This window comes from Neophocaena asiaeorientalis, unplaced genomic scaffold, assembly GCF_003031525.2.
Source record: "Neophocaena asiaeorientalis asiaeorientalis breed wild unplaced genomic scaffold, Neophocaena_asiaeorientalis_V1.1 scaffold648, whole genome shotgun sequence".
Taxonomy (NCBI): Eukaryota; Metazoa; Chordata; class Mammalia; order Artiodactyla; family Phocoenidae; genus Neophocaena; species Neophocaena asiaeorientalis.
In genome coordinates, this window is record NW_020172781.1 from 4,794,728 (window position 1) to 4,809,511 (window position 14,784).

At 46.3% G+C, this 14,784-nt stretch overlaps 1 protein-coding gene across 1 annotated transcript in view; it reads right to left on the minus strand.

Annotated features, from left to right (window-relative positions):
• The window catches only part of ACACB (acetyl-CoA carboxylase beta), a 144,178-nt gene that overhangs the window by 84,599 nt on the left and 44,795 nt on the right, over positions 1-14,784 (minus strand). The window lies entirely within an intron of this gene.

The following is a 14,784-nucleotide window of genomic DNA, read 5'->3' on the forward strand; positions in this document are numbered from 1 at the left end:
CAGGCTCCGGACGCACAGGCTCAGAGGCATGTGGGATCTTCCCGGACCGGGGCACGAACCGGTGTCCCCTGCAACGGCAGGCGGACTCTCAACCACTGCGCCACCAGGGAAGCCCAAGAACTTTATTTTCTTTATTTCTTTAGAAAACAGGCATTCGGCCTGAGGGTCATCGTTTGCAGACCCCTGATCTAGGGAAATAGATACCAAAATGTTAAGAGCAGCTTTCTCAAAGTGGTTGAATTATGGGTGGTTTCTGTTTTCTCCTCTTTGCCTATCTTTGTTAAATCTTCTGCCATGATATATTATTTTCAGTGAGAAGAAAAAGCTATTAACTTTGTAATAGGGATGCTGAAAGCCATGGTCATTTTGGTATCCATTCGGTAAGGCACTCAGTATCCTCCACTGTAAAATGAGGATAATAACATGTACCTCATTGGATTGAGAGGACTAAATAAGCTCATATCAATACATAGAAAGTAAAAGATGGCATCTGGCACACAGTAAACTCTATATTATTTCAATGCAGTGATTCCAGGAGGATCGGGGCTACTGATCTCCCAATCTAACCAAGAACGGCATCAGGCCACTCCTCTGCCCATGGCCTCCTCCCCAACCGTCCACCCTCCCCACTCTGTCTGTGGTCTTCCCCAACTGGCTGGCTTGATCCTGTGGCTTCAGAAAGTCTGAGACATCCCACTTTTATACACGCAACATTAAAACTCAGCAATTTGACCTAAAGAGCAACAAAGCAAAACTCAACCATTAGACAAACACCATTCTGTGGCCTGGGAAAAACCATTCACGGCGCCATTTTGACTTCAAAACTGGTGACACAGCCCCTCCACCAGAAGGGTCCCAAACCCATCCCAGCAAAGTACACGGGTGAACACACAATGCTGGTGTGGCTTTGTTTCAGTGGGGCCAGCCTGAGGCTAGTGGCTATTTTTATCTGTTTTTGATGAAGTTGGAGGCCAATCAACATTGGCTCTGGGGGACTGACCTTTGGCTGGTATTCGTTCCAAGGCAAGTGTGGAGGCTGAAATATTCCACGGTGACTTTGGAAGTGGCTTCAGGTGCGGTCAACTACACAACAGAGTTGTCAGCCAAATACCCAACACCATCAGCTGCCCAGGCATGAGACCAGGCAGGACTGCACTGGGAAGGAAGGAATAAACATCCTCAAATGTCACCATAGATTGGGCACAGGGGGGCTCCTCCCTGAATCCCCACAGCCTTATGCAGGGGAGACCATCATCTCCTGCTCACGATGAAGAAACGGAGGCTCAGAGGGGCCCACTGACCTCAAGTCACACAGCTGGCAAGTGGCAGAGCTGGGCTTCCAATCCAATTCTATCTGACCCCCGGGATCTAATTTCAAGGCACAAAGCTATCTGAGATAAGTGGAAGTAACTCTGTGGTCTGGACTTTCAAAAACAAGCACTTAACATTTGAGAGACAATATGGTAATCCGGGGTTCTCAACTGGGTGCAACTTTGCTCCCTTGGGGACTCACAGCACTGTCGGCAGCCAGTTTTGGTCATCACAGAGTGGAGTGTACTCCTGGCATCTAGTGGATAAAAAGCCTGGATGCCACTCAACACCCTGCAAAGCCCAGGAAAGCCCTCAACAAAGAATTACAGGGCCCCAAATGTGAACAGTGCCACAAGTGAGAAAGCCCAGTAGACTAGAACCGTCCTCCCAGGCTTTGAATCCAAAATCTACTACTTATGACCTGTGTAATCTTGGGAAAGTTGCTTCAATATTCTGTGCCTTGCCTCCCTGATAGGATGTGAATATTTATAATATGAATAGGATCTGCCACCTAGAGCACATGTCCAGGGTTCACCACTGGGCCCGGCCTGCAGGAAAGAGCTTTAGCTGAGGTGCCTCTCTGCACGGGAGCCAGTATAAAAGCCCCAGTGTGAGGCCACCAGGCTAGGGCCCTGGCATTAACCAGCTCTTAAATCACTTACCCTACCATTTATTTCATAAAACAGGGATGGTCACTGCTCTGAGCTGATGCCCTGATGGAAGTAAAGGCCTTACTATTATCACCCAGCAAGTAAGCAAGAAATGACATTGCATAGCCCAGGAAAGGTCGACAGCTTTGAACTCATCTTTGGACCCCCAGATAAGTGGACGCTTGGAAATTTCTCAGGCCAACTGCCCCCTCGGTGCCTCCAGAGATGGCCACTTTGGCTGGGCCAGGGGTCAGCAAACTAGGGCCCAAGGGCCAAATTCAGTCTGTCACCTGCTTCTGTACCTCCCACAAACTAATAAAGGTTTTTACATTTTTGAATGGTTGAAAAAGAATCGTACCTTGTGACACGTGCAAATTATATGAAATTCAAATTTCAGTGTCTGTAAATCATGACTGGAATACACTCAGGCCCATTCAATTACGCATTGCCTGTGGGAGCTGGGGCAGTAAAAGGCAGGGCTGAGTAGCTGTGACAGAGACCATACTGTCACAATGCCGAAAAGATTGATTATTTGGCCCTTTATGAAAAGTTTGCAGGGCTTCCCTGGTTGCGTAGTGGTTGAGAGTCCGCCTGCCAATGCAGGGGACATGGGTTCGTGCCCTGGTCCGGGAAGATCCCACATGCCGTGGAGCGGCTGGGCCCGTGAGCCATGGGGGCTGAGCCTGTGCGTCCGGAGCCTGTGCGCTCCGCAACGGGAGAGGCTACAACAGTGAGAGGCCCACGTTTTCAAAAGCCCCTCAGGAAATTCTAATGTGTATGACATAGGAGTGAGACTACCCACAGATCAACAACCAACATTTCAACATGGGCAGCGGGCCTCGGTCCTGAGCAGGATTCCCTCGGCAGTGACATCATAACGGGATATTGTGGGGCTCACTGAAGACCAGACTCTCCTGCCTTCCGGTCCTCGACTTTATTTCACCCCAACAGAGACTCAAGTCTCTTCCTGAGATGTCCTCCAACCACTCCGACCCACATTCACTTCTCTGTTCTCTGAACTCTGGCCCTGTTTGCACACCAAGGAATGCTGGCCAGCACTTGGGACCTTGCCTTTCTATTATTTCTGGTTCCTTAGTAGAATTCTGTCATCACTGTTACCACTCGTGCAAATGTTTGTGCTGACTCAGGACCGCGCCCACGGCCCTGAGCGCGAGGCATAAGAACCCCTGGAAAGGCCAGTTAGAATCAGCCCCATTGACAGAGGAGGAAACCGGGGTTCAAAGGGTTGATGGCACTTTTCAAGGCTACAGAGCTCAGCGGCAGAGTGCGGCTGTCTATCTCCATCTTTTTAGCGACTTTAAGCTAAGAGAGGAGCCATGCAGTGACCCAATAAAGCATCTTCATATTATTATATATACAGTGATCACATGGTCTGAACTTGCCGGGACAATTCCAATTTTGTGCAAGTTCATTCTTTTGGATTACAGTGGTTTGTGTCGGGGCTTCCCTGGTGGAGCAGCAGTTAAGAATCCGCCTACCCATGCAGGGGACATGGGTTCAAGCCCGGCCCGGGAAGACCCCACACGCCGCAGAGCAACTAAGCCCGCGGGCCACAACTACTGAGCCCACGCACCACAACTACTGAAGCCCATGCGTCTAGAGACTGTTCTCTGCAACAGAAGAGAAGCCGCCGCAATGAGAAGCCCACGCACCACAAAGAAGAGTAGCCCCCCCTCACCGCAACTAGAGAAAGCCCGCGTGTGACGACAAAGACCCAATGTAGCCAAAAATAAATAAATGAAAATAAATTTTAAAAAATGAAGTGGTTTGTGAAAGCTATTCTTTTGGATTAAAGTGTACAATTAAATGTGATTCAAGAGTTATAGGTTAAACTTTTTGTGTTAATAGTTTTATAGATCAGAAAAAAATGTATCCTTTGTAGACCACGTGGCCTGCTTTCGTTCCTGTAAGACTTGAGGGTTTTGGCCAGATGGGTTAGATTAAGGCTCCAAATGTGGAAGGAATGTGACTACCATGCTCCACAAAAAACTTAGTGCACAAGAATGACTGTGATTCAAATCTGGGACCCCTATCCTTCTGTGGGCCCTTTGCTCAGACATGCTCTGAGCACTCCAAGGAGGGTGCCCCTGAAGGTTCTGTTAGTCTCCTCTGCGGAAAAACCAAAAAAACTGGAGGGTCAGCCTCCCTCCTCGTGGGCTGGCCAGACATCTGGGTCTCTTGCCCTCTCTGAACCCTGCATCCGAGAAACTAAACAACCACTGAGGCCCTTCTGGCTCTAAGAGTCTTCACTTCCCTGGCACGCTCACCAGCCACAGTAACTAGTTACCAGTCGAGTCCTTTAGTCTTCTGACTAGTCCAACATTAGGAGGAAGGGCTTACATTTTGAAAGAGTCTATTCAAGTACATTATGCATTAAAACCTGGCTGCCCATGAAGAGCCCTTTGGGCAAGAGCCTGAGCGGAATCCCCGTTACGCTATCACCAGCACTGACACCCTCAGTTTCCTCATCTGTAAAATGGAGATGACAGCACCCACTGAGTGTCCCATGGTGCTGTCGTAAATATGGCATGAGATCACACGTACAAAGTGTTCAGCCTGGCATCCCGAAAGCACCCGATGAAGGGTAGCAGTTAATTACTGTTGCTCCCATGGGCCTTGAATTTGAATTACTAAGAAAACACCTGCTTCCCCCATTAGATCAAGAGTTCCTAGGGACTTCCCTGATGGTCCAGTGGTTAAGACTCCATGCTCCCAATGCAGGGGGCCCAGGTTCGATCCCTGATCGGGGAACTAAGATCCCGCATGCCACAACTAGAGAGGCCCACGCGCTGCAAAAACGAGCCCACAAGCCACAAAAAAAGAGCCCACAAGCTGCAACAAAGACCCAGCGCAGCCAAAATAAATAAATTAAAAAAAAAAAAAAAAAAAGAGTTCCTAAAAGGCAGAGGTCATGTTTCCCAAACAGTTCTGTGTCCCTTCCTGGTTCCAGATGCAGGCCTTACACTCAGGAGATAGTCAGGTAATGTTTATGGACCAGATGGATACATCCTGGGAAAAGAACAAAGGATAGGGAGAGGCTTAGCTACAAGGCTGTTCTTCACTGTGTTAGTTATAATAACAAAAAGGGAGAAAGAGCCCAAATATCCACTCTCTGTAGGAGGCTGTTTATCAATTTTAAAGTGTATCCATTTAAAGGAACACTATGGACCCCTAGAATGCACCATGCGGAACAAGCGTTGGCAAATGCTTTCTGTAAAGGACCAGACAGTAAATACTTTAGGTTTTGGAGTCCATTCAGTCTCTATTCCACTACTAAATACTGCCCTTGAAGCACAAAAGCAGCCATAGATGATACATAACGTGGCTATGTTTCAGTAAAACCTTATTTGTAGACATTGAGATCTGAACTTCATGTAATTTTCACATCTCACTAAATAGTAGCCTTCTTTTGAATTTTTTCAACTGTCTTTTTTCTTTTTTTTTTTTCCGCCGTGCCGAGCTGCTTGCAGGATCTTAGTTCCCTGACCAGGAATTGAACCCAGGCCGCTACAGTGAAAGCGTCCTAACCGCTGGACTGCCAGGGAATTCCCTGATTTTTTTTCAACCATTTAAAAGTTAAAAACTGGGACTTCCCTGGTGGCGCAGTGGTTAAGAATCCACCCGCCAATGCAGCAGACACGGGTTCAATCCCTAGTCCGGGAAGATCCCCCATGCCGTGGAGCAGCTAAGCCCCTGCGCCCAACTACTGAGCCTACGTTCTAGAGCCTGCGAGCCACAACTACTGAGCCTGCGCGCCTAGAGCCCGTGCGCTGCAACAAAGATAAGCTGCCGCAATGCGAAGCCCGCGCACCACAATGAAGAGTAGCTCCACTCGCAGCAACTACAGAGAAAAACCTGCGCGAAGCAACAAAGACCCAGCACAGCCAAAAAACATATAAATAAGTAAGTTAGTTACAAACTATTCTTTGCTTGCAGGCCACACAAAAACACGCTGTGGGCCACAGTGAGCTGAGTCCACTGGTAGACTACTTAATGCCCAGTGAAAGAGCAAGTTACAATATAGTATGTTCTGTATGATTCGAGTTCATAAATTAAAGCATACCTGCACCAAAAATAAAAAAAGGCTGAAAGACTATACAGCAGCTGTTAATAAAGATCAAATGGAGGAGAGGGGTATGGGTGAGTTTGTTCTTCCTTTTTGCTTATCTATAATTTTCTGAATTTTCAACAACAAACACAGTTAGCAACACTTCGGTAATCTTAAAAAATGCAATAAAATGAAGACAAAAAAAAAAAATGAAATGAAATGAAGCAGAGCTAAGAAGGGCTCAGGCACAGAAATGCCTACACTTAAACTGCTCAGAAAATAACCGTAAGTGGGATGCCTGCCCAAGGGTACGTGGATTCGCCCCGGGCTTCACGATCACCAGGCTTCAAAACGACCTGCCATCAGGCAACCATCATCTTTATCGAGGCTAAGGGGAGGAGGAGGGGGAAAGCGCGGGCCCAGCCAGCCAGCCAACCTTGAGGCACCTGTGCGCTCCCGAGAGGCCTTCTCCAATCAACATCACTGCCAAATCTGGCAACCACCTGCAACGTCAAGACCAGCTAGAGTTTGTGAGGCAGGCTCCATCTCCCCAGCTGCCAAACTGAAGCCGGCCTTTCTTCGGCTGGGGGCGGGGAGTGGCGGGTGGGAGGGACCCTGCAGGAGTTTATAAAAAGATAACTTGCTGTACACCTGAAACTAACACAACATTGTAAGTCAATTATCCCCCAATAAAATTTTTTTTAAGAAAAGATAACAACGGTCATTAAAGTTGAAGTCTTACTTACTTTACTTTGCGATCGGGGAAACAGACCTTGCCCTTGGCGGGACTCATGTTGACCCTCCCGCCGCCCACCAGGCTCCTGCTCGGATACACAGCATGCACCCCCTACCCCTGTGAGGCAGACCCCTGTCCCGGGGCCCAGCCAGGTAGCGACAGGGAGGCGGAGGCGCGGTCCTAGAGTGCCTCGGGCCGGGCGGTGCACCACCCTGCAGAAGCCCAACTCGGCGTAGGTCCTCCTCCATCCCGAAAGGCGTCCTGACCTCCTGTCTCCGAAGCAGACGCGCCCGCCCGGGCCCCGCCCCGACCAAGCGGACCCCGCCTCCCTAGAGGTCCCGCCCCCTGACCGGGCCCCGCCTCCTGTCCCGGGACAGGACACGGACCCCGCCATCTCCCACACCGGGTCCCGCCTCCCCCGCCACCCCGCCCCGGACCAGCCAGTAGCGCAGCCACCGCTGACCTTGGGCGCCGGGAGAGTGTGGCCCGAGACTTTAAGAAACCTCTTGGCTCCCCAGCTCCCCGGACTGGAGTAGAACAATTTCAGGATGGCATACACCCCTACAGACTGGCAGCTGGGAAAAACTTGCAAGCAATTCACGTGCTGGAATACGCACACAATAGGGAAGTGGTGGAAAATATGGGTTATTTAAAATGTGAGTCAGATGTCACCACGGTGCCTGGTAAAAGCCCCTGCAGTCAACTTTTGGCTTCCAATTTCCGGTTTTTGCTTATTCTTTCACCTATACTTCCAGGGACGTGTCTGCTCCATGCCTCCCCTCCCCTCAGTGAGCTTCTAGCACACACTTGGAACCACCTGGGTCCCCAGCTAAAATAAGGGCCTCCAAGACAGGAAAGACGCAGCTGCCCTGTGACCCTAAGTAAGTTTCCTTCTGATAAGGTATTTACAGAGTGTTCTTCGGTGCCTCTGTCTCATTTAATCGTCGCAGCAATCTTACTGTTTTATTTCCGTAATACAGATAAGGAAAGAAGACGCAGAGGTGTCTATCGCCCAAGGCGCCACAGCTGGCGACTTGAACCCAGGCAATCTGATTCCAGTTAGAATGAGTGAATGAATGAATACTTCTCCAAGTAGTTATAATAAATAAAAAGGACCCGACACACTGCCTAGCAAGCATTGCAATTGTAGTAAATGTAGCTTATGTGGATAGCAAACCGGAAAAATTAGAAATAAAATAAATGCAAAGGAATTCTCTTCTAAAGGCACAGCTAGGGCCACACATCCAGGGGGCGCCATCCAGGCGGCCACAAAGTGAACAGTAACCTTTCCCTGGAGTCGTGTAAGCAGCCGTGCCTGAGGGCACTGGTTAGCTGGTTAGTCCTCTAACTATACATTCAACAACATTTCAACAATAATTTTAAAATATATATATTCAATATCTTGTAATAATCTATAAAGGAAAAAATATGGAAAAGAGTATATATATGTATAACTGAATCACTTTGCTGTACCCCTGAAACTAACATAATATTGTAAATCAACTATACTTCAACAACAACAAAAAATTTTTTTCATAAGTAAAACAGATGAGCAAAATTCTTAGTTCTTCAGAGTTTCCAGAAGCTTCTTCATGGCTTTATCTTTTTTTTTTTTGTGGTATGCAGGCCTCTCACTGTTGTGGCCTCTCCCGTTGCGGGGCACAGGCTCCGGACGCGCAGGCTCAGCGGCCATGGCTCATGGGCCCAGAAAGTTTCAAATAAAAACCCAAAAGTACTCATGACCCAAATGGCCCACACTTCCATGTAACCACCTCAAAACAGGAAAAACAATTAAAATCAGGAAATGAAGGTATTTCAAAACACCCTACCCTACCCCAAGTCAGTTAGGCTCTCCAGTTTACTCACGTTTTTCTAGATATTTACTCTCTATTGACAAACCCGAATACTCATCGACACTGGATATTTCAACTTCTCTGCTTTGCATCGTATCCTTCTATCAGAGAGCTTGACCTGCCTCTTCAGTCCATCTTCCTCTGTGGACACAGGTTGCTATATCTTAAAGGTGTATGCCCGGTGGGGCTTGGAAATAGCCATGGCCACATATAAGAACTTTGGGAGATGCCCATTCAAATGATGGCAACTGAAGGATGGACTGGGAGTTTGGGATTAGTAGATGCAAACTATTATACATTGAATGGATAAACAACTAGGTCCTACTGTATAGTGCAGGAAACTATATTCAACATCCTGAGATAAACAACAATGAAAAAGAATGTATAAATATATGTATGAGTCACTCTGCTGTAGAGCAGAAATTAACACAACATTGTAAATCAAGTATACTTCAATTTAAAAAAAAAAGCAAATGATGGCAACCGAGGCAGCCTCTGGGCTGTCCACTCCCAGCACTTCCGCTCTCATGATCTCTGCACCCTTCTGAGGTAGACACTGATGTTATCCCCCTTCAACAGAGGAGGAAATTGCAGCGGAGAGGGCATGGGACTGCTCTGAGATCTGAACCCAGACCTGTCTAACCCGCCACACAAAAGCAAAGACTATGAGAGCCACAAAGGACTTAGAGCATCCAGTCCAGCCACGGAGAGGGTAGGTGACAATCCCACGAATGCACAGCTGAAGGCTGCCTGATAAACTGCCTCATCTCCTCACGCTTCCCATTTATAGAAAGAACAAGTTAGGAGGAGGGCGGAGGTACTTTTTCTGGGGCCCAGGTTAGGCGGCAGCATCAACTCTGGGAGTTTGAAGACCACCTTCTGATCTGCATCTGCCGAGGGTCTGGGTTTGAATGGCTTAAGGGCCTATGATACCTTGTTGGGAGGCCGCAGACAGACCCCTGCACCTCTCTGGGTTTCAGCTTCTTATCTAGGAAGTGAGATGACTGATTTGCTTTTTCCTCCCCGTAATTTTTATACTGTTTTATTATTAAACATTGTTAAAACTTCTTATAACAATATTTACAGCAGAAAGTTAGAAAATGCAGAAGAAAATTTAGATGACTCATAAGTGTACCACATAATTAGACAATGATTACTATTTGGAGACATTCCTTACAGTCTCTCCAGCCACACACACACACACACACACACACACACACACATTTATTAAGGACGAGTATTAAGCACCAGGGAATATTCTCAGCACATGACATACATGTGCCCACAATCCCTTACTAGAAATTCCCAGGGCCCAACGTATTTTAGAATTTGGAAGTTTTTCTAGGAAGGTAAAGCCTTATGTGGCACATTATGGGGTTAATATTTCACCAGCAGAAGGCATAAATATTCACACAAAATGAGACAAGACTATAAATAACTTTGCATCGAGGCAGGTTTTGCTAGTGAGTTCACTGCCAACTTATAAACTTAGGTTTCAGAACTTTAAATTTCAGGACTGCAATTGCGTGATCCTGAATGCGTCCCATCCCACTCGATCCACATATGCACCCCATAGGGTAGGATTATTAGGGTTACACGATAGTAAGTGGCAGCTTTCAACCTGGTGTCTTAGCCCAGGTCCATCGTGTACTAACCACTTTGCTGCTTGTTAAACATGTGGGATTGCCGTGTAACCTTCATTTCACAATATGTGAGCAACTATTTTGCTATTATACATCATGGGATGTTCTCATCAGCTCTGTTTTGAAAGGTTGCATGGAAATTCCAACCCTGGGGGACTGTTTCCAAGTCCAAAAAAGACCAAGTTCCAACTCCTGGTTTGAGATGAACCCAAAAGGAAAGAGACAGGAGGGAAGCCCTGAGCAGATAGCACAATCACTGAATCTGTAATCCATCTATAATCGTAGCCAGCCCTTGTCCAGCTGGAAAATGGAAGTGTGAGGTTGCATAACTGGATTCAAGGGAGAAGAAACATTTGAAATTGGAGTTTCACCTCAGAACTAGTCTACAAATCACAAGATTTATACAAAAAGGATTTTATGAAAACAGAAATTCTACTGCTTCTAAAGAGGGACAACGAAACGCCTAGTCATCTGTTCATCCATCCATCCATCCACCAACCCATCCGTCCATCCACCCATCCATCCATTTATTCATTCATTCATTCATTCATCCCCAGACTCATTCACAAAGTGTCTTGCTTGCCCCAGGAATTCAGAATTCTGTCTTTGGCAGGTTTGGGTTGCTTGTTTCATTCACGCATTTGGTGAGTATTTCTTCAAAGTCTACCATGAACCCACACTAGGCTAGGCAGTGGAGAAAAGCGGAGACCCCAAAAATATGGCCCCGTTTTCATGGAGCTTGTGGTCCAATGCAGGAGACAGGTAACAACCAAGTAAACAAATAAAGAAACTAAAGACATGATCTCAAGGACTGATTAAGTTTTCACGACACATCAGGGTGATCGATCAAGAAACTAGGGGCACGTGGGCAATACTGTAAAGGTGGGCCTTGACTCCCTGGAGATACTTCCACATGGGATTCTCGTGCCAGGTCATTAGAAACAGCGAACACATGCGAGTCCCCTCCATCAGAGGCCCCTGACTCGGGGACTCAGCTAGGGCTGGAAGTGTTCTAATGGAAATACCAGGATTTTGGGAAGCACAAGCAGAACCACCTGAGTTGCCCCTGGCACTAAAATTCAAAATCCTCAACTTTGAAAAGCACATGTATTGGGGGCAAAAGAACTGTGTGCCCTGTGAGCTTTCAGAGGTCTGGTCCAGCCTCCTCATGCTGCAGATGAGGCATTGGAGGCTCAGAGAGGGGAAGAGGCCTACCCAAGGTCACACAGCACATTGGCCCTCCCTGTGCCCCTCACCCCACAATGCACCTTCATCTCTACGTTTCGGTGCCTCTGGTTTATAAAATCCAAGATCCTTCTACCCCTCCCCCAGTCCTTTGCTGGGACAAGGCAGGAAAAATGATTCACCTACAATGCTAAGTTTTATGCAATGAAGATACAAGGGCAGAAAACTCACTTCCTGTTTTGGCTCACAGCCATATGCAAAGATAGGCCCTCAGTTAAGTATCGCTTACCTTTATAAATTTGCCAGTCCAGAAAAGCTGTTTTTTTAAGAACAAACCAGCAAAGACCCCTCAAAATAGTAGTGGAAGACAGGGAGAAGAAACTTGGGAGTCTTCTCCCCGCCCTACCATTTTAATCTACCATTTATTAAGTGCTTTATTCTCTTGCTAAGCACCTTAGAAATATGAGTTGATTTAATCTTCAGAACTTTCTTGGAATCCAAGACTCAGGAGAAAATAATAATGTAACATTTATTATTTTGGCAAGCCTATTTGCTTGATAAGTTCTTAATTAGCACCAGTAGGAAGAATTCACACAGTTGTTTCCTTTTTATCAATTAGGGCTGGGCCTGTGCCATACAAGACAACAGCCACCAGCCACGAGGCTATTTAAATTTAAATTAATTAAAACTTAAATTTAAAATTCAGTTCTGGGAATTCCCTGGCAGTCCAGTGGTTAGGACTCTGCACTTTCATTGCTGAGGACGTGGGTTCGATCCCTGGTCAGGGAACTAAGATCCCACAAGCTATGCAGTGCAGCCAAAGACAAACAAACAAATAAATAAATAAATAAAATTCAGCTCTTTAGCCACACGAGCCACATTTCAAGTGCTCAATAGTCACATATGATGAGTGGCTGCCATACTGAACAGCAGAGTTCTAGAACATTCCATTCTGGAACATCCCAATGTGGCAGAGAGTTCTGTTGGACTGCTCTGTTCTGGCTTGAAAGTTGCCTCTTCCAAGAGCTCTTCCCTGACCCGACCACATCTTTCTAAAACATCCCCACAGGTATTTCTTCTGTAGCCTGTTTCCTTCCTGGCGTTGAACATACTTGGAAACTATCTTATCAGTTTACCTGTTTATTTGTACATTTCCTATCTCCCTGCTAGGACTCTGCATCTTGTTTCCTGCTGGAGCCAGTGTGGTAAATGTATCTCACCATTCCTCCTCCTTAGATGCCACTTAGCAACCCCTCACTGGACATCCACATCTAACATAATTTCTGATGCTTTTTCATTTGGGTGAATTGGTTTAATAAACTGTTTTTCCCTAATCCCTGCTGAAACTGTCATAATGAGGGAAAGAAGGGTCTGGAAGGAAGAGAATGTTGGCGATTCCTGGAGAACACACTGTGACACAGTGGAATGAATCCTGCTGTCCAACAGATCTGGCCTCGAAACTTCGCTCTGCCACTTCCTAGCTGCATGATCTTGGAAAAGGTACTTTGCCTCTTTTTTTTTTTAACCATTTTTAAAATTGAAGTACAGTAGATTTACCGTGTTGTGTTAGTTTCAGGTGTGCAGCAAAGTGATTACACACACACACGTATATATATTCTTTTTCAGATTCTTTTCCATTATAGGTTATTACAATATACTGAGTATCATTCCCTGTGCTATACAGTAGGTCCTTGCTGTTTATCTGTTTTATATATAGTAGTGGGTGTATGTTAATCTCAAACTCCTAATTTATATCCCCCCCGCTATCCCCTTTGCTAGCCATAAGTTTGTTTTCTATGTCTGTGAGTCTGTTTCTCTTTTGTAAATAAGTTCGTTTGTATCATTTTTTTAGATTCCACATGTAAGTGATATCATATGATATTTGTCTTTTTCTGTCTGACTCACTTCACTTACTATGATCATCTCTAGGTCCATCCACGTTGCTGCAAATGGCATTATTTCATGATTTTTTAAAGCTGAATAGTATTTATTTCACCTCTCGGAGCCTCAGTTTTCTCATCTGTAAAATAGGGATCCACCACCAGCCTTGTACCATTGTTATACAGGATAAATGGGTAATTTATATAAACTGTAGGTAGAAGAGGGGTAGGTAGAAGTGGGGAAGCTATGGGTGAATTCGAGTGCTGGGTGAAGTGGGTGCTGGTGGGAAAGGAGCTGGGGAGGAATTTACTGCTTACTGAGCACCTACTGTATACCAAACTCTGTGCATACTTTATAAACATTATCCGATTTAATCCTTCAAAATTTTACAGATGAGGGACCGGGGCCAGGAGAGGCGATGTGCCACGCCCAAGGTCACACAGTGCGGGGTGGCAGAGCCAGGGTGGTACTCAACTCTGACGTCTGACTGTTCCTTTAACCCTTCCAGAAACTCAAAACAGTCTTCCCCTAAAGATCATCAGTATAGGGAATATCTGCATTTTTCTCTTTTCTCTATCTCCAATTTCCAGTAACCAGGGTTAAAAATGTTCCAGCAACCATGCTCACCGGGAACATGGTGCCTTTGTAAGAGCCCATGTCCTAGTCCAGGTTTTCCTCATTTTAGCAGAGAGCGTGCAAGAGCTGCTTAAAGGAAGAGACAAGATTCCACTCCCAGGGCAGAAGAAAAGACTGGAAGCAGGAACAAACACTAGAACACAGCAGAGGTTCTTTCCCGCTGGCAAAGTCATGGTTGGTGGCTCTTTTGTACTCTCTGCTCTCCCATGTTTTCTACCCAGAATTACCGTATTCCATTTGTAATTCGGGACTGGGGGGTGGCAAAGTCTGATAACAAGAACAACAGAAATGAAGCCACTGACTACACTCCTGGGACAGTCCCACCTGTGATGGACCTGTAGGTATTTGTTTCCAACAATCAGTCTGATGGATGTGTAATAGTATTTGAATTTCTGCCCTTTTTTTTGGCCGTGCCGCATGGCTTGCGGGATCTTAGTTCCTTGACCAGGGATTGAATCCAGGCCCTCGGCAGTGAGAGTGCAGAGTCTTAACCACTGGACAGCCAGGGAATTCCCTTGAATTTCTGCTTTTAAGGCATCACTGGGGGAAGGCACGTTTTACAGTTGTTAATTACCTATTGGATGAATGAACAAATGAACGAACAAGTAAATGAATGTCTCATCAGGAGTCAGGGAAACTGTCCCTCCCTTTGGGTTCCCATCATTGCTTTGGCTCTTGCCAACCTGAGCTCCTTCTGCTTAAATTATAACTAGTTGTTGCATACAAGGTCATCCTCCCCAGCCAGACCGCGATCTTCTAGAAAGCCAGTTTCCTGGCCTGGGGCCCTGTACACGCAGTAGATGCTCAATAAATGACTTTG